The sequence below is a fragment of the Syngnathus leptorhynchus genome, chromosome 4 (genome assembly GCF_054491065.1).
Source record: "Syngnathus leptorhynchus isolate UIUO chromosome 4, UIUO_Slep, whole genome shotgun sequence".
NCBI classification, from domain to species: Eukaryota; Metazoa; Chordata; class Actinopteri; order Syngnathiformes; family Syngnathidae; genus Syngnathus; species Syngnathus leptorhynchus.
In genome coordinates this window covers 7,628,363-7,648,060 of record NC_141198.1, presented here as the reverse complement: position 1 = coordinate 7,648,060, position 19,698 = coordinate 7,628,363, and the positions used below count along the sequence as shown (strand labels likewise).

Genomic DNA, 19,698 nt, shown 5'->3' with positions numbered 1-19,698 from the left:
TTCCGAACTATAAGGCGCACCTAAAAACCTAAAATTTTCTCAAAAGCCGTCAGTGCGCCTGATAGTCCGGTGCGCCTATATATGGACAAAATTCCAAAATTTAAACTGGCCCGAAGCATAGTGTCATGAAATCAATCATAAGTGGCCCGCTGAAGACTATGACTCATGAATCAAAAAGACTATGGATCATTATTTGGTGATTATAAAGTAATTTGTTGCATCTGAAGTTGAAATAAAAAATATACAATGGAGAATGATTTGATTTGGATTAAAAATCTGACATGATGCATTAATGGTCCGCCTTATAGTCTGGTGCGCCTTACATAAGGACAACGTTTTAAAATGGGCCATTCATTGAAGATGCGCCTTATAGTCCGGTGCGCGTTATAGTCCGGAAAATACGGTAGGCTTTTTTTTTTTTTTTGCACTTGTAGCCTTTTTCCTACATGCTCTACACATCTGTCTTCTTTTGTCTTATCATCATTGAGTTGAGCGTTACTGTGCCAGGGATGATTGATGTCGCTAGGATCATGGCTGAGCATATATATGTTCGACTTGTGTCCTCCTCGAGTTTCATGACAAATACTTTCCCGGCGTATTCAGTACACATTGACAGTATACTATATATTAAACACCACTTTTGTATGTAATTTGAAATCCGAAATAGTCGATAGCCAGACATGAGTTGACTTAAGTTTTTTTACTGGAGTGCAGTATCTGTCTTTTGGGTGTGTGTGCGGATAGATTCAGGCGTTCAATATATGTACATAAACACACTGATATCGGACATGGGTCATGAAAGTAAATGAAACCACATACTAAAACGTGCAGAGTAAATCCAGTCAAGTTGTGCATTAAGGCTTCCACTAATATGACAGGTGACACATAAGTACACAAGCAGCTAAATCAGCTCCATGTCAGATATCTGTGGCAAAGCATTTTTCCAAATACAAGGGATGCTTGAGGTAAAATGGCTACCTTTTCAATCTTGCAGCTTTCATGTGTGACTGTGGCATGGGAGCATTAAATGGCAGACCTAATGGGGCTCCTGCTCACTAGAATAACTAATAGCCCATCAGAGGTAAGGAGCCGCGACTTCCCTCAGCTTTGTTATTCCTTGCCCTCTACAGCTCACGGGAGCAACCCAAGCTGTTAAAGATGTAATGGGATTTTTTTTTTTTCTCCCATCGCCACATTTGGCACCAACTATTGGAAATGCAGCAACAGACACAGACTGTCTTAACATGGTCAGGATTTGTACCGGAATTACACGTTCACCATATAATGCCGCATTATCCAGGGCCATCAAAACCTTCCGATCCCTTCCCTGTTCCTGTTTTTTGCCCACTGGGACTTGCATCGGAACACGGTGTTGTATGACAGCATGCAAAGTGCATTTAAGGTCTGTCACAATAAAACCCACGAGGATGGATTTTCACAGGAATCGAATGGCACACAGTTTGTCAAAATGGATGAAAGTGAGAGACAGGGTGCATCCGAGTCATAAATAATCCTCTTCTTTGTTTTTTTTTTTCCACATGTCAAACGCATAGCTGGTATATGATGGGCAAAGTGTCGATATTGAAATTGAAGCCTGACTCGCATTCTCATTTAAATGTTGCCATGGATTTCCACCAGCAGGCTGACCCGCGCACTGTAAGCTCAAACTGAACAATGTTGAATCTGATCAACACTTTGAACTGCGGAGATCCACAGTCTTGTTGTGGCATATCCACTCCCGCGCTCACACAGCAGCTGCAGTCTCGTTGATGTCCACCCACAGATCAACCCCTGCAAAGGTAGCGCAGATAACATTATAGAAAAAAATGCCTTTATCTCACTCAGCGAGGTGCTTGGAGGCTTGGAAAGAAACAACATTCATCAACAAAGTGAGCATAGCTATTGCTCAACAATAATTTACATGACAAGAAAGGAACGCTATGAACAAAACTATTTGGAAGCCGAGCCATTAAAATAAAAGGATCTGAATATGGAAAGCTAATGGGATTGGTCGTTTTTGGATAGTTGTGTTATTTGAAGCTGCCCTAACATGGCTACCTGGCAGCTTTTTAAGGATAATGTCAGAGGATATTCGTAAACAGAGGTGGGTAGACTTGTACTCAAGTGCAAAGGGTGCAGCTCTTGATTATTTTAGTATTTGAGTAATCTAGTGATGATCATATTATAATGATTATCAATTAATCCAGTAATCGAATAAATTAATTTATAATTAATTTTTAGAAAATTAAGACATTACTCAAGATTTTGTACTGTTTTATTTATTCTTTACTGCTGCACAACCAACACTGTAACATTGTAAAAGCTCTTTACATGACCATTAAAAATTCAAACATAAAATCCCTAAGTAAATTAAAGTTTATACTGAAACATGCGCGGAAACATACTATACACACCATACATAGTTCCAGGCACATATTTACGCAGCTTTGTAAATCATCAAGGTAGAGTAAAAGGAATCGATGCATTTTTCTAATCGCATTATTGGAATTACTCGCTGAATCTTTTCAGATTATTAGGACTCAAGTAGAAGTCCTCCAAATAATTACTTGCGGAAGAGTAAACAAGTATTCAGTGAAAAAAAAACAAAAAAAAACGCTCTGAATAACTGATGAATAACTATTTAATTTCATTAGAGCATACAAAATATGGTCCTGACTGTTTATGCTAATTCAGTCATTGTCCAACAATGACTGTCACTAAAACATAAAATAAAACAATTATAATATGAAAAGAGGTTGAAAAACAACAATGCAATTAATCAACTGCTTTTTGTGGCATTTCATTCAGTCAGTGTACTCCTTCAGCTTGTAAGGGTGGATCCTCTGTTGACAGACAAAATATCAACAGGGCTTCGAGGAATTTATTCATTAAAACAGAGTCAGCACAAGACCGGAATAGTGCAAATCAAGGACCGAGACATTAAAAACAACACTACATGTGCACAGTTGTGTCTAATCGGAAGAAAAATGACCGATTGAAGAAGCTTCCTGTTAACCAAGTTTATTGATAAAGTATAACCTTTTCAGTATCTTCATTTTAATGGACCAAAGTTGCACTACCTTCATGGTTGGTCTGTGTGAGTGTGACACGATTCAGCCAATGAAATTGTTTGCTCGGGGTAACTTTACTACTGGAGAAGCAGGAAAGAGGATAGGGAGGAAGTTCCTGGCAAACAAACAAACATTGCGCATTTAAAATGATGAACAGTAAAGACATTAGGTATTGAATATATGTTGTTGTGAACATTAGCTCAGTGTGCAGTTGTGATATTCAGACACTTTAAGATGTCTTGTTTCAACAAAACCAAATGAACACAAATGTACAAACTGTTCATCATGTTTAAAGTTCAGTACAAATATTATCAATAAATATAGTATGAGTATTTTATAATGCTACCTATTGTGGCGCTTTGAAACATACATTAACATTATATAAGGATGTTCAAGACTGCGACTGAAGTAGACCTCTTTCAATTTGAAGTGAGGACTTCTTGAACACCAAATCGAATGTCGTGAAGGCTGTCTGATTCAACAGCGAAGCCTTACTCAAATTGACTTCACCGAGAAATGTCAATGCAGTGACAAAATAAACAGTGATGTGAAACAGTGAACATGCCTCAACATGCTTTCCATTGTTTTCCCTTTCTATTGCTTTGGAAAGCTTTGAATGATTTGGAACTCCAAAAGGTCTGAGATCCCAGTTCTAAAGTTGAACTTGTCAGACAAAAATAGGAGCCATTTACTGCAATCTCTAAAAAAAAAAAAAAAAAAACATTGTCGGCTAATGTATGCCACCTTCATAAAAGCTTTACAAGTATGTGTTCTGGTTTCAGCACAATGGATAGTTCCATTTGTCAAATGTAGCCATTTACCAGTCAATCATTCCATCTTAGCACTATGTCAGCCTATGCAAATGAAAGTTGCTATTTGGTAATGCAATTTTGCAGACATCTCAAGCATGACTTTACGTGTGCGTGCGTGTGAGTGTGTGCGTGCGTGATTTTATACGACCTCATAATGAGCAGGGAACAAACTCTAATATAATTCTAATACTTTATTTTATCCCTGCCCCAAAGCTTGGGCATAAATGTGGCAACCAGTGCCTTTCTTTTGGGTTTATAAAAAGACTTAATGTCTCCTATGGATGTAAGTAGTGTTTGCCTAGAACATGCAGCAGTGTGCATGTTATATTGGCCAAGTATTTGCTTGTTGTTCTTTGGGCACTAGATGCAAGCTGTAGATGATTTCATATGTCAGGAATGAGAAATAAATATCAGCCTTCACAATATTCTGCTCTGACTCGCCCAGACAGCAGATTGTACTGGCCACTGCAAAAATCCACAGAGGGCAGGCATCCTCGTGACTTGGTCGATTTAAGTTGTTTTTGCTAGTTTGACAAAACGTATAAGACGACGAGGAAATATGCTCTTTTTACGTGGCCTTGAGTTCAGGCACAGTGATGTCCTTGAAATAAAATGTCTTATTTGGGGAAGTTGGTTTTATTCAGAAAAATCTGATTTTAAACTGTTTTCGGGAAAAAGGAAGCGATGGAGACATTATTCAAAATAAGTTTTGCTTTTTGCCCTTGTGGGGTTTGCTTTATATCTCCTAACAAGTTCCAAAACAGTTTTGTCCCCATGAGCATTTACTTGCATCAACTTCCACACAAATAATAGAAATACTTGTTTTTTGTCAATGTTAAAATTTAAATTGATATAAAATAACATTTTAACCAAATAAGCAGTTAAACAGCGTGATTAGACAGGTCCACTCAAGCTCTTGTCTTATGGAGAGAAGAGTTAGTTGTACAGCCGCCAAGTCTTGGAAGCACGTACCTCGAGTCAAAAGTTTCCAACATAGACAATAAATGAGCATTGTGTCTTTGCCATTTTCCCTGTGATTGCTTTCGTCTGCCTCCTTTCTTGTCATCCACAAAAATACATGAGAAAATGTGTCCTTTCTAGGAGTTAATGAGACAACACTGACTGTGCTTTTGTAAGCATTCTCCTCTCTACAGCGGGGACACATTTTTGATGATACAAAAACAAAAAACAAAATTTGTTTCCAGAAAAATTATCCTGAGCAATTAACCTGTAAATTGATCAAACCGATTAATCAACAACCTACCTTGGTGAGAACAGAGCCTTTAAATGCCCGTGTAATGAGAAGTAATTCACAGCTTATTAATAGGCAGGCACAAGAGTTTTATGCCTCATGTTGAGTCTTGACAGGCATTGTCAGACAGGTCTTGAGACAATTTTTTAAAATACGGTGTAACTATGAGCATGGCTTGAGGATTTTTTTGTATTTTCGCAGATGTACGCATTTAGCTGAGGCTGTGAACAGGGTTGATTTGCTTCCCGGCCAATGGAAGCCACTCCTTTCATTCTGTCTAAATTCAGCGCAGATGAGGAGCACAGAGCGCGGGACTGACCCGTATGGGTCCATGCAGGAAATAGATGCGTGCAAAGTATGTTGATAAGATCACCGCTGTGATGTGAGCACTTGGAGACCACGTTCCACCCCAAAAATCAAGATGTGCCAGTTTTCACGCGAGAGTGCACATGTTCTGTCTACAAAAATAAAGCCCAACATATGTATTGAGGTGGTTCTCCTTTGTGGAGTATATAATATAATATAATATAATATAATATAATATAATATAATATAATATAACATAACATAATAACATACCATATCTAATCAAAATAACAGGTTTTGTTTGAATCTTAAGCAAAATACACATTACATTATTTCTGTTAAATTTGAACATGGAATTGAAACACTGCAACTGGCTGGAAAATAGTCCAGGGTGTTCCCTAACTCTCTCCCAAAAGTCATTTGGAAAAAGCTCCAGCTCAGCTCTGACCCAACTAATGACATAATATACAAAACGGATGTTGACTGTTACTAAAAAGATGATTATTTCTGACTTGGGCGTTTGGCTGTGCTTAAATTCTTTTACATCATGAAATAATCGAATGAAACACAATATGCAGGATTTGACTAACTGCAGTAACAATACCAGTTTAATGCTCAACTTTCTCATTTGATTCTGAAATTGCAAACTTTTGTTCTCATCTTGTCATGTGTTGATATAAAAAAGACACCTATAAAGAATGCTCAAGTGAAAAAGTACAAGGTGTTTTGTTCCAAAATGACTGTTGCTTAAGGAAAGAAACCTATAAAACTACCAAAACGTGTTCTCTTTCTTCAGTACACATTTGAATAAATTTGCATGACAACTACTGTATCTTATTGTGGCAGCAGGTCCAGTGTTATGAAAGCCACATTTAGCCTGTTTACCATTTATTCCCTCTTGTAAATCATGCTCAAATCAACTCATCCGGCGTTTACTTGCTTTAAAAAACAACAACTTTTCTACCACAAGAAATATCTTCAGTACACACACACAGGAAATAATGATGAGCCTTTGATTAAAACTGTTGCAGAGGGAGTCATTAGCAGTAATCAGATGTCACCACCTCACATACATGGCTGTGTGTGAACTGAGCTCTCCCCCAAAACAAACCCACTCTCGAGATGTGTATAATTCACACTAATATGTCTGCTTTTCTGAGGAGGTGGAATATGTTTAGCAAAGTAAGTACAGTGACTTCTTCAAACCAATGTAAGACGGTTGCGTAAACACAAGCTTCACTCGTGCAGCTCATCCGTTCCAATAGTATTCTTATAATGATGTCGGAACTAATAAGATGGTGATAAACACTACATCTGTCTCTAGTAATAAAATATGCAATAAAGTTACTCCATGCTTCAGCACGTAAAAGTGTTGTCTTTTGCTCCAGGTTAGATGTGCTTGTTTACAGCATTCGTACAAGGCCATGCCGTCGGTGTCTCAGACCGATCATTACTCACTCCAGCAACCAAGTGATTGTCGCAGGTGGATCACCGAGGACGGCTTTTTGCTGCAAAGGAGAAAAGGGATGAAAGTCATTGCTTTGTTAACCTCCAAACCGCCATTTGAAATTGAGGTCAGCACTGATTGACAACATCATTAACTCCGCCAAGCAATTGATATTAGACGATTACCTAGTCCTTCACTTAAAGCCAAGATCAAATTAAGCTGTCCGTTCTAAACAAATCATGTGAGTCTGTCGTTTGCGTTGGTGCAAAGTTTTCAAGGCCACGTGGCGAAGACACTGGCCAATCAGCTGACACCAATTTTCTGATAATGAAAATCTGACACCCCAGGCGGTGAAAAGAGAGGATTTCAATAATCAGGTGGATGATGTTCTGGGCGGGGAGTGGGCACATCCCTCAAATGAAACATCAAGAGGGCTGAGTTGTAATTTGCCCGCAGAACAACAATGTTTCCTGATCGCCTCTTATCTGCAGGAAACACTACAATCATCAGATCAGATTTACATAGCTCATGTTATAGTTTGCTTTGACTCGGGTTAAAAACGAAACCTCGTCCAGGGCAACAGGAATGGAAATGTTTCGCAGCCATCGATCATCTGCGTCATTACCGAGAAAGTCCTTGACAATTTTCAAAACTTTCAGCACATACTCCCCTCTGTCTGAAGGAGAATACAATTCATTTTGAGTGACATACAATTCTCGAATTAAATAAGTACAGTTCCTTTGAAAAGTAAACTTATTAGTCCTTAGTGTCTATTCATTTTAGCAGCATGATGACAAAGGACATAAAATTTGTTTTTGTGGGGTTTTTAGCACAAATTATCATTCCATCAATCAATGGGACCCATCAAGACAAGAAACTCTGGACGATGCAGTCGGACCAAAATAGTTGAGGGCTAACGTCAAATGTTTTCACACTTTCATAATAGAAGGTGTATAAAATGAATTGTCGTTCTTTGTCATCGCAAAATTCCTAAAAATGTAAATGATGTCTCATCTGAGATGTCAACCATAGCAAGACTCTATAGCGAGGTCTGTATTTTGTCGTACTTGCAAAATATATAAAGTTGCATATATGAACGTCATCTGTGACAGTAGCAGATTTTTAACTAGCGCCTCCCACAACCAGTTGATGCACTACGACGTCTTTCCGCATCCTCCCCCATTGCTCTGCAAATGGCGGCAGTCCAAAGCAAATGAGTTAATCCACTTGGCCATAAGAAAGTACATCTTGAACTTTGTGACACTTTTTTGTCATTTGGCTTTGCTCTTTGAAGCTCCAATGTCTCATCCACAGAAACATTTCCTCTGTGCAATAACTTCAAGGGAGCACATCTAGTTTTGGTGTCAGGCATGCTGATAGATTGGCTCGCAGCTTTACAACGCAATTCAACGATCCGTCTTAAAAGAGAAATGCATTATAGAAGAGGCAGTGAAACCAATGTGTCCACTGACAGGGGCCTCAATCGAGTGTAATGCAATTCGCCGCCTTGATACGTGGCGGAATGAGCGAGGGCGCGTGTGGCTCTCGCACGCTCACACGCTGCTGTTGCATCCCAATGCGAGCCGCTCGCTTCTCCTTCTGGCAGCTGATGAAATGCATTCGGGCAAACAGTGGCACTCACCGACTGCAGTCCGAACACATGTTGGGAAATCACATCTGGCACACACACTAAGAAAGAGTATTAAAGGTTGCTTTTTTTTTCCCCAGTAAATTAAGGCCAAGGAGTGAAAAAGGATTTTTAGTCAAAAATGCGGATCCCATATCACATATTATGCTGTCGCAGCTCGCATATCAGTCAACAATCACATGACCTGGATTCCCCCTGATAACGGTCCTGCTCACAAAGCTACTGATTCTTCAGCTTTAATGGGATTTGACAGCTTATCTGCCACTTAACGACAAGTTTGCCTTCACAGACAGAATTAATAATGCAACCTAAAAATATTCTGCATTCTGGAAGAAGTTGTTTTGTTCACACTAGACATTCATTTTTCAACTCAGCTTGAACCACTTCCTACTGTTCCTCCCTTATTACCTCAGATCCATATGATTGATTTAATTGGAATTATTCAGGTAATATGACAGAGCTGCTTGTTGCTCTGCCTCTTGAGGTCTATTCACTTACTGGCACTGCACACTGATTTTAAAGCAGGAAAGTGAAGTGTTATTATACCTCACTGCATCTGAAGAGGCTGAGAATTGCATAAGTCTCTACCGTGGGTTTAAGACCACTACAGTTCTGTTTTAATTCAATCAATTCCCATCCTGAATTGTTTTGTCTACTTCAATGGCCAAATTCGGAAAGACATTTTCATTACGTGTAAGTGGAAGGACGAAACAAATGGTGACCCCGTGTGTGTGCAAGGACGGACACATTTTTGATATGCATGTCTCATAAGACTATAAAAGAAGTGAATGTACCTGTGAATTGTTTGGCAATCTGTGTCCTGTGATTGGCCAATCTACGGCGTAACTTCAGCTCAAAAAGAGCAAACACAATCAAAAAGATGCCTGGCAGTAAACTACACTAACCCGATTAATTTGACTTTAGGGGTTTTCAAATTGTAGGATTTAGTTGGAGGGGCATGAATAAACAATGGGAGGATTTGAGTAGCAAACAGCAACTTAATTCGCAATGATAAACAGTTTCTAAACAAATATAAACAGTTTCCAAGTGTTGTGCGTCAGGTGTTAGGTCATTTCATTCAACTCAGAGTTATGGAGGTTAGTGCTATATGTTAATTAGTTACACAGTTTCATAATTTTTTTTAAAAAATCATGTAATACAGTAAACAGTCATTTAATTTGGAAATATTCTAAATGACTGCTTTTTTAGGCAGTAATTGTGTTTAGTAACAAAATAAGCATGTTGTTTTTATTTTTATCGGGTTCAATAGCCATTCTGTAAACACTTATCTCTTTGTTGTGAAATGCAGGAAAACCAATTTTCCCAACAGAAAAACGTATAACATTTCATTTGAATTCCCAAATTGAAATGGTAAAATGTTTTGTGGCCTTGAAATTTTGAATTCACTCAGCTGTTTTCTTTTTACAGGAAAATGTCTTTCAGACGCATTTATAGAAATAAGAAAATAACAAAAAAAATGACAGCACTTGGTTGTTTAATTTCACACTAGATGAGAATGCACTCCAGAGACACTATTATTTATAACAAACATTAGAAAGTCAATTGTCCATAACATGTCATCTTTAAAAGAAAAATGACAATACGAACAGAAACATAATTAAACAGTGTAGCAGTTTTATCAACATCTTATCGATATGCTGCATGTTCGTTTTTCTTGTAGATGCAGGGACAGGTTGTCAGCTAAGAAAGGTTGCAAATCTGAGGAAGAAAAGCTTTAAACCCATTTGACAGGATACTATGTGCAAAGAGATGACAACAGACTACAATGCTCCAACATATCCTTTCATGCATCTATCGGCAGGGGTGAGGGAAGATAAATCACACCAGCCCTTTCCTGCTACTCGCTTCTTTTTTTTTTTTTTTTTTTCAAATCAGAATACCTTCAAAATGTGTCCAAAACACATCATTTTCATCATGGTTAATTATTTTCACAGCACAAAACCCTAACGTGTCGTGTTAGTAAATAAAGAAAATGTAATTCACTGAGCACTTGCACAAGGGAAATGAGACTGTGTAAATTTATTAAGCGGGTGTCCCAAAGCTTCTCTATATGAAACATGTCAGAAAATAACGACTGTTATGATTCACGTCTATAAAAATAGATGAGTGAACTTAAAGGTTAGCCCAAAAGGACTATAAATCCTTCCCAGTTATGGCAGTGGAAGTGCAAGCAGCATTACCGTTGCGCTCCGGTGCATTCTCCTTGTTATTATGGCCTTGCCAGTGTTAGTAATTGCAAATATTGTGCTGTGTTAAGTTAAAGATGCTAGATGATAGATCTCCAACAACATCAGTCATAATTGCGAAAAGAAAGAAAAAGTTTAAGCCAGGGCAAAGTATTTGAACTTAAACTTCACATTGTATGTTCCAGACTGTTGAGGCAATTTCAAACTCTAGTTGGTTTATTATGAACAGTATTGTTTGTGGAGCCACATTGTTGCTGCATTTGAGCTGATCCATTCTCTTATGATTCCTTGAAGTGTTGCCAGCGACAAAAATCATTTCAATGATGGAATAGGGCAAATTATGGGCTGGAAAATGTCGAATTGTTTGTTGTATGTGTAATTTGGTGAGCGCCGGCGGAGGCAGAATTTTTGGAATTATCGCCGTTCTTTTTCACTCACGATGCCAATATAACCTTTTCAACCTATAGAAAACACATCACGCCTATGTTCAGCGACAATATTTCTCTTGCAGTTCTCTTCAGGAAGAGTGTAATAGACTTTGATCATTGAAGTGTTTCCGTAACAAACATGTAGAATGTAGCAGATTTGACTGAGCGGACATCAGGCAAATCAGAAGCTTGAGCTCTGTGCTGGCAAAGAAATGAAAATAAATTTGGGCTATCACAGAGGAAAAACAATAGTGTTTACAGAATGTGAGACTGCTCATCCAGGCAGAATTAGATGTGCAATGACTGAGCAGAATTTAAACAGACCTCAGATTTCAGGCTTTTGTCTCTTCAACTCTCCATTTCGTTTATACTCTCACTCGGTGTTTCACAGTGCTACTTATTTTTCTCCAATCACAATCTCTTCTAGGCATTTTTCCTGAGTAGTAAAATAAGCAAAACAAAACAAATCAAGTTATAGAAAGCAAGTAGGCCAGAAAATTGATGATTGTCTTGTTTTGTTCATAAACACAATGACTTTTCAAGCACTGGACGCTCTGGACTTTAATCTGGGAAATTAGCTCCTCATTCTCGCAAATAGTTCCCTCAAAAAATACTTCCTTGATTTTTTTATTTATTTAATTTTAATAGTTTACAAAAAAACATTCAAATCTTAGTCAACGGAAATTTCTGGAATCATATCTCAATGGTTATACCTGATGTCATTAGAAATTAAATGTATTCATTTATTCTGTCTAATGTACTGGATGGCAAAAGCAACGGTGAATTGATATAATTTAAAGAAAGAATAAAAAAAAAAGAAATGTCCAGACATGTCTGAACGAATATTCAAGGATTCTAAACAACATTCCTTGGAGGAATAAATCAGTGGGGGAGATTCTTTCAAAGCCACGGGTAGAGACATCTCATCAATTGGAGATCAGTACTCTGTATTGATCCTGCAACCCATGCCTGTTTGACAAGAGTGAGACCTCTGTGCTTTTTTTGGTATCACGGTCAATTGTAATTTCCATTGAGCTCATAGGTGTGAGCCTGCCAGTTTGGAGGGCCAAGGAGGTCATGTGATTGTAATGCATAAAATGTAGTATTCATCCTGTTTCCTTTTATTTATTTTTTTGCTCCTTAATCTGATTGATCAAGATCAATGTTAGGTATTTAAAGAAGATAATTGTAGTTCTTGGTACGTGTAGATTGTAATGTCCCACCAACAGAGATATTTTGGCATGAAGGAGGATGTTTTCCCCTACAGTACATTTTGATACGCACAATACATTTTTAATAGAAGATATATATTTAGCTTTTTTTATATTTTGGGCTATTTGGTGATCCGCTTTGAAATGTGTTTCCCTCTTTGTTTCAGTGCTGAAACCCAGTTGAAGTCACTTTTGTGGACTATTTCAGTCGATGCAATGATTGCAAATTGAGGAACGTTTCCACGATTATATTTCGTGAGCAATTTCCACGTAAGGCAGCATTTTTTTCAGTTCAGTTAAATGGCTGATTCTAAACGAGCGATCATTCACTTGTGAATTTCTCTTTCAGTTCACTAATTGCGTTACAAGGTCATTATTTTCTTTGTCATTTTAAAACTACCGACAAAATCGTTGAACAGGATGAAGGGCAGGAATGATAGTCCCTGTTAATATGAGTCAACAGCCTGAACATGGCAAAATAGCAGCCAGACGCTCAAGTGCAACACTAATCTTTGATTTTCCCACCAGATTATGAAATGTGAACGTTGATGCTCTGAAAAGAAATCTCATTTGGCTACATGTGTCAGTGATGGCGCCGATTTGGTCCCTTATAGGAGCAGATTAGAGGGAGGATCAAGTGCTGAAGCTACAGCTTTGAGCCTGAGCTCATTAAGTTAATGTTGCCTGAAATTTTACCAGACCCAAGATAAGTAACTTATACTGGAGCCACACACTCATTGGACACTTCACTTGGGCCACCTGCACATTGCCTTGGAACTCTCATACCGGAGCTGCATCACTTAAATAGGTAGATATTTTAGAAATTCTAAACAGAGATAGAAGGACAGATGGGTGGATGGATGGATGGATGGATGGATGGATGGATGGATGGATGGATGGATGGATGGATGGATGGATGGATGGATGGATGGATGGATGGATGGATGGATGGATGGATGGATGGATGGATGGATGGATGGATGGATGGATAGACTAATTTAGTGAATCCATTTATACATCCAAATGATGTCAAATGTAGCTGAGATTCCCAAAATAGACATACAGATGCAAAAGAATAGCCTGTATAGGTCGATCCTTTGGTGCAAAGTAAAATAATATTCTGCCAAAGCAGTTGCTTCTTGGTTCTAATGGTGGTTCCTTGGACAAAACCAGTTGAAAACCCCTGCTCTACATCATTGTCATTATTGGGCTGTTTTCTTTTTTTATTCCCGTTTAAAAACTCTGACACATCACAGACAGCCCACATTGTTGTTTGGTGCTGACAAGTGGTTGTTGCATCTCCCGCCTGCCCACACGCACACTGAACAACAAGTATGCATTTGAGTCATCCTTACTCAACTTAGCTTGTTATAGATTTTTCTTTGTCGGTTGTCTTGTTTTCCAGCAACTATTTTAATGAATGAAATTTGAACACGCACTGCAATTGGCCCCCGGGCCAGACTTTGGACATGGCTGTTGACGATGAATTATGAAGGCTTTGGGATTGAAAGACAAATGGCTGAACATATATCTTCCTGTAACTGTGATGAAACCCACAAGAAGTGCAGAATATTGTCAATTTCATTGACTTCTGTTTTCACGCATCTGGTCTAAATTCCAAGTGCACCTCATTATGTAAATCGATTTCACAATGAACATACATACCTCTTGTTTTCCTAAACATGTTTACACCCACACTTATTGTAAGTACCTGGTTGATATTATACTTGGGCTGGATAAACAATAAGCAAAACACCCACACAAACGTATGTGTGCGTGTGTGTGTGTGTCCACAGCGATTCCCCTGCTTTCCACCCAATGCACACTGGGAATGGCTCCAGTCATTGGACATGGATGAGATTTAGACTGCAGGACAATGACAGCAGATGTTTATTGTCATTGTGGGAGACCAAGACAAGTGTATTTGCAATTACAAGGAAATGGGAAGAGTGTGGCGGCTGAAATGAATGCAAAGCCACAATATGAAACATATGGAAGCGCGATCATTGTTAAAAATCTTGGTAATAGCTTTGCAATTTGGAATACTGAATTGATATTATTATTTTTTTTGCATTGCATCATAAAGCTTGGTCTTATGGGAAAAAAAGAAAGGAAGAAAGACTTTTTGAAGAGCAGTACTGTGGATAAAAAAAAATACCAAGCAACAAGACCTTCACCCTGTTACCACCACTGTTTGTACCAAGCCATACAGGTTGTTAACCATAACTCACTCACACAACTAGGCCCCATTTGAAGTGTTGCTGGAATTGCGTTTATTGCAGGTTCTCACTGCACCTCTTCAAGTCATGCTTAAAGCAAACAGCTAGTGCAGCTTTCCAGTTTTGACATTTAAATGTGCAAGCCATTATTGTTCTTAGTCAAAAAATGCTGGATTGCAAAATCTGAGTCGTAAGCAAAGTACTTCACCAGTACTGTTAGTCAGAAAATATTGTTTACGACACAGGCTGGTAAACATTGCCTTTTTCCTTTACACAAATATTGAAATAAAAGTAAAAAACGTCTGTTGCAATAAACCTACTCTGAAACGTACAATTTATCCTAAAGGTTATTTGAGTTAATGCAGTGGAGTGAATGTATTAGCAAACCGTTGTGGTTAAGTAAGAGCCGAGGGCGAGTCGGTCGATGTAAATTCCCCCTCTCTCCTGTGGTCATGAGCTTCGACCGAAAGGACAAGATTGCCGATCCGAGTGGGTGAAAATAATTTTCACTGCATGGTGGCGACGCTCATCCCTACAGGTGGTTTACATCAATAAGAGTCAATTGAAATTGCTCAGATATCTTTTTTCGGATCCCTCAGTGGTGAGGTTTCACCTGGGTCTAGTGTGATGGAGGGGGGCGGTAAATGTTGGGAGTTGGGGAGCAGACCAGAGCGTCCTGAGGAAAGCCACTTGATGAAAACAAGGCATGTGTAGGGTCCTGTGCAATCGCACACGTGCTCCGCAGATGCTTTTCGCTGTTTGTGGTGATGAAGTTAAACCAGCAAGTGATGAAAAATGTTATGACTCTATTCTCGCTTAACCTGTGAAGGAGTAAGTGAATGAACTTGAGGAATGGGCGAATCATACCTCATATTGTGGTCAAGCCAAGACCCCGGGGTCCTTTAATTGGTCTTTCAGAAGTGACTTTGAAGAATTTGGAGTGTGCAACTCAAAAGTGAAACTTGTCTTTGCTCTTTTAAATACGATTCCTCTATTGGAATATTACAGGGAATTTTATGAAAAATTTGGATCAGCATTCCACCCATTCACTGGAGCTGTGCTCTACGGCTATATCGAGAATAATATAAGTTCAACTGGTATTGCTGAATTGGAGAAATAAATTGGTATAACAAAACTTTCAGGGGGAGTTGAGTATGTGGACAAAATTATTGAGCAACACCTCATAGCCAAATAGTATTATTAGTCAAGCGGTCAGCTAGACCTGGGTTCCCCCCTTCATCTTATTTTGCAGATAATTGTATGCTTTCAAACTGAGTGGACAGTCTAGAAAAGGTCATGTTTTGTCCAAGCATGACTCTGGAGGAGAAGGACCAATAAAGCATGGTTGAGTAAGGTTCTTTTTCTTTTGGGGAGGATCCTGACTTCAGTGCTTACCCTATAACTAGAGCGTTAAGAGCCAAGTCTTCTTCTGGGTGAATGGGCAAAACTTTGGATGAGTACTCTCCCAAATCTAACATCATGTTCTCTTCCATTTTCAACACTTTCCACATCGTGTAGTTTGAAATTAAAGCAGATAGGTGGAAGGTTTTACTTCCCCAAAAGGTTGTGCGCATGCTGCAATGATACCGCCTACCAAATAACATCTCTCTGAATCATGGTTCTTCATGTCAGTCCAAGTGGACTGGGATTTTCACATCACACAAATTTGCACATTAGCTTTGACAATCATTTCTACACGGTCACTGGCCGATCTATGTGTGTCTAAATAATTTCCTCCAATTTCAATAATACTTTCATCCTTCTTTTTCTTTGTCATCACTGGCTCATTTTCTAAACGATTCATTCCCTCCACTTTCCCCCATTCATTTGAAATCCAGTTGGTTTTTACTGTGGTTCTGAGGAAGCCATTTAATATCTCAGAGGCCCCTGTGGCCTGCCACCATAATCATCTCATTGCCCCATGAAATGAGATCGCTGGCCTTATTTGAACCAAAGTTCTCCAGCACCATGCCTCCTGCATGAAGAGACAATCGTCACTCGGCAGGTGACATCCATATGCCAGCTGTCAGACAGAAATAAATCATGAATTAAAATGCAAGCATCGAACACTGCTTGACAAAGGCGTCTAAGAATATCAATGCCTTTTGACAACAATAGTCAGTCGTATATATTTTGTACTTACGAATTCGGAAAGAGTCTTTCTATTTCTCCTGCAGTTAGTAAAGCATGACTATGCAGATAATTATCTGGTAAATTTTTGTGGTTGTTTTTTTTAGTGTTTTTTTTTTTAACAACAACAATCATTTTCTTGGCTTTCTAAAATCAGGTGCTGATCTTTGGTGGTTGTTGATTGTATGACTCAGAGGTACTCAGACAAAAATGTGGCTTAAACGAGTCACATGTTATAAATCAAAGGGACACTGAGAGGGGTAAAATAAAAATCAAACATGTGATTGATGTTTCTAAAGCACTGTGGAAGAACTCTCTTTGTCTAACAAAACGTAAAATCAGTCAGTTAGTAGGCAACGTGGAGGATGACTAACAGAAGGTGTCATTGTAACCCTGGGCTGTTCCATTCATGCAATATTGACTACAATTATTAGCATTTTTTAGCCAGATCTCACAAAAATGTAATAGTTTTCTCCCTTTGGCACCTGCACAACCCACTTTCAAATTTTACTGTATAGTAAATCTGCAATCCCCTTTCCTGCGACCAGAATGTTTTTATTGTTTTATTTTATTAACCTTTTTTCAAAATTACCAAAATGTACAAGGCAAACAAAATAACAAAACCAGGGGTAGCCTGACAAGACCATGGTGACTGGAAAATGTGACCTGTAGGAAACCGCTTTGATGAAAGTGGCCAGAGTCAACTATAACCGTACAAAACAAACAATGTAATTCTATTAGTGCAGGAACTTTAATCAGCTTTGTCTGACTAAGACACAAGTTGCTCTTTTTACAGTCTCCTCACTGTCCAGGCTAAAAATAAGCCATCGGCTTTCAGACGAGACCTCTTTAGGAGTTAATGTGATTGGTGAATGTAGCAGATTAATAGTCAGCCCTTAATCTGCCTGTTATCGTTGCTCTAGTGAGCATTGTTGAATTATCAAATCGAGCTCACTGGATATTTTCATCATTTAGTGTCTCTCAATTCTGCACGGGCTTCGAGAGTGGAAATACGTAGAGGTGAGATTCGCCGGAAAAAAAAAGACGAACTAACTGAGACAGCCTTGTTTGTCAGATTCACTGAATATTTGCAGTGGCACTGGGAACTTGTGCTCCAAGGTGACCCCCAAAGACATGCTGTCAGACTTCTCAAGGTGATAGCTGATGAACCTACCTACAGTAGGCTATATGACATGCACACAGGCTGGATAAGACTCATTTGTCTTAATAAAGTGGACCATCAAACTGATGTGACTGCAGAGAAACTAGTTAAGCAGAGGAAGGCATACAAGGAGACAGAGGAGACGAGCACAGGGGCCCATGAAAACGCATTTTAGCTGAAAACAAAATGGTCATCTGTGTTCTGATGAGAACACAGACAAACTGCAAATTACATTACTACATGTCCTTTATTGTAATGTAACATAGAGGGGTTTTTTTTAGGAAATGCCATCATCACATCTGCCATGGTCGTGATGCATTTCAAGGTGCCAAGCAGTTTGTCGAGAATAAAAACCATGTAGTCGGCTCAGGCATGAAACAAACAAGGACAATAGCATCGCCCACAGTCTAACAATTAATTGCAATGAGGAAATCCAAGGGGGAAAAACTGTTGACAACTAATCTCTTGCAAGTGCCATGCAAAATCATGACAGCGATGACAATGTTTGGCTGAAAGCCACAATGATTAGAATACTGAGTGAGTGATGAGAGAGATGCATGGCAAAAAAATGATGCACTGGGTGTTACCTGTGGCTCGTCATGCCACCATCTGCTTTGTCTCTAATATTTAAGACAGACAGCAGCAAATATACCCATTAGTGGGTGCAAAGTAGTTTTCTTGTTAGTGCTTCCATGAAATGTACTCCTACAAAATATTTTTTACCTTCAGGCTTGTTGCTCACATTTGCTGCACTCTGCAACTATCAGTAAGGTACTTGTTCAGCTTCATTTACATTTTTGGATGACTAAACATGATGTATATATGCTATCGTTCTATGATGATGATGATGATGATGATGATGATGATGATGATGATGATGATTATTATTATTATTATTATTATTATTATTATTATTATTATTGAAGATGAATGAATGAATATTTTATATCTATCTTCTATCTTCTAGCCCTGTAATGGAAATGCTATTCAATGTCAGAGGCTATTTCATACAGTGGCACTTAGAGTAAATAGATGGCCTCTTGGCCCTTTCAAGGTAGACGATGTGTCCGAAAGGGATCACACAAATCTGATCCTCCACAGCCGCCCGGGTATACTTCATTGTCTCGGCTGTACCGCGTGCCCAAACGTAAGCATGTTGGTTCTTGGACTAATCCGATGTTTGAGAGGAGATCAGATTTAGAGCAGGACAATGATGTGTGTAGTTGTTAGAGCGTGTGCTATCTGGTCAATAGTAAAGATTTGATGTCGGAGCGGACACTATTAAATGTAGTGCCCGCATCATGAAAGAGTACAACAAATAAAATACATGCGCACCCTCAACAGACAGTCTTCCACAGCATGAAGAGTTGGACATACAGCCTCATTCTTTTCAGTGATTGCCATGGCAACTGGACTGGAATGAAAAGCCCGCACTCTGGTGCTGAGAGCAGTGGCTACATAACATTTGCAGTTCTAAACAAGGGGACATTTATGCAGCATGAAAACATTTATATAAAATAAATAACAATAAAAATATATCTACATATATTACTGAAAATTTAAGAAGACGTGTATCACATATATATATTGTTAATGGTATACACTTGAAAGTGTTTCTTCTAAAGTCATGGGATTTTATTGGATCCTTATTACAAAGGTGGCAAAAGTATTGACACTGAGTAATTAATACAGGTTTGATGGTATAGAAAAAGAGGGGGCAAAGATTGGTAAAAAAAAATACAGTTAATGATTGAACTCGTACTTTATAAGTAAAACTAAAAATCTAGAGTCTGAAATATACTTCA

General features: G+C 38.6%; 1 protein-coding gene across 1 annotated transcript in view; it reads left to right on the top strand.

The window, feature by feature from the left end:
- LOC147057831 (leucine-rich repeat transmembrane neuronal protein 4) overlaps positions 1-19,698 on the top strand; it is a 32,727-nt gene that overhangs the window by 2,914 nt on the left and 10,115 nt on the right. The gene's annotated exons all lie outside the window — the stretch shown is intronic.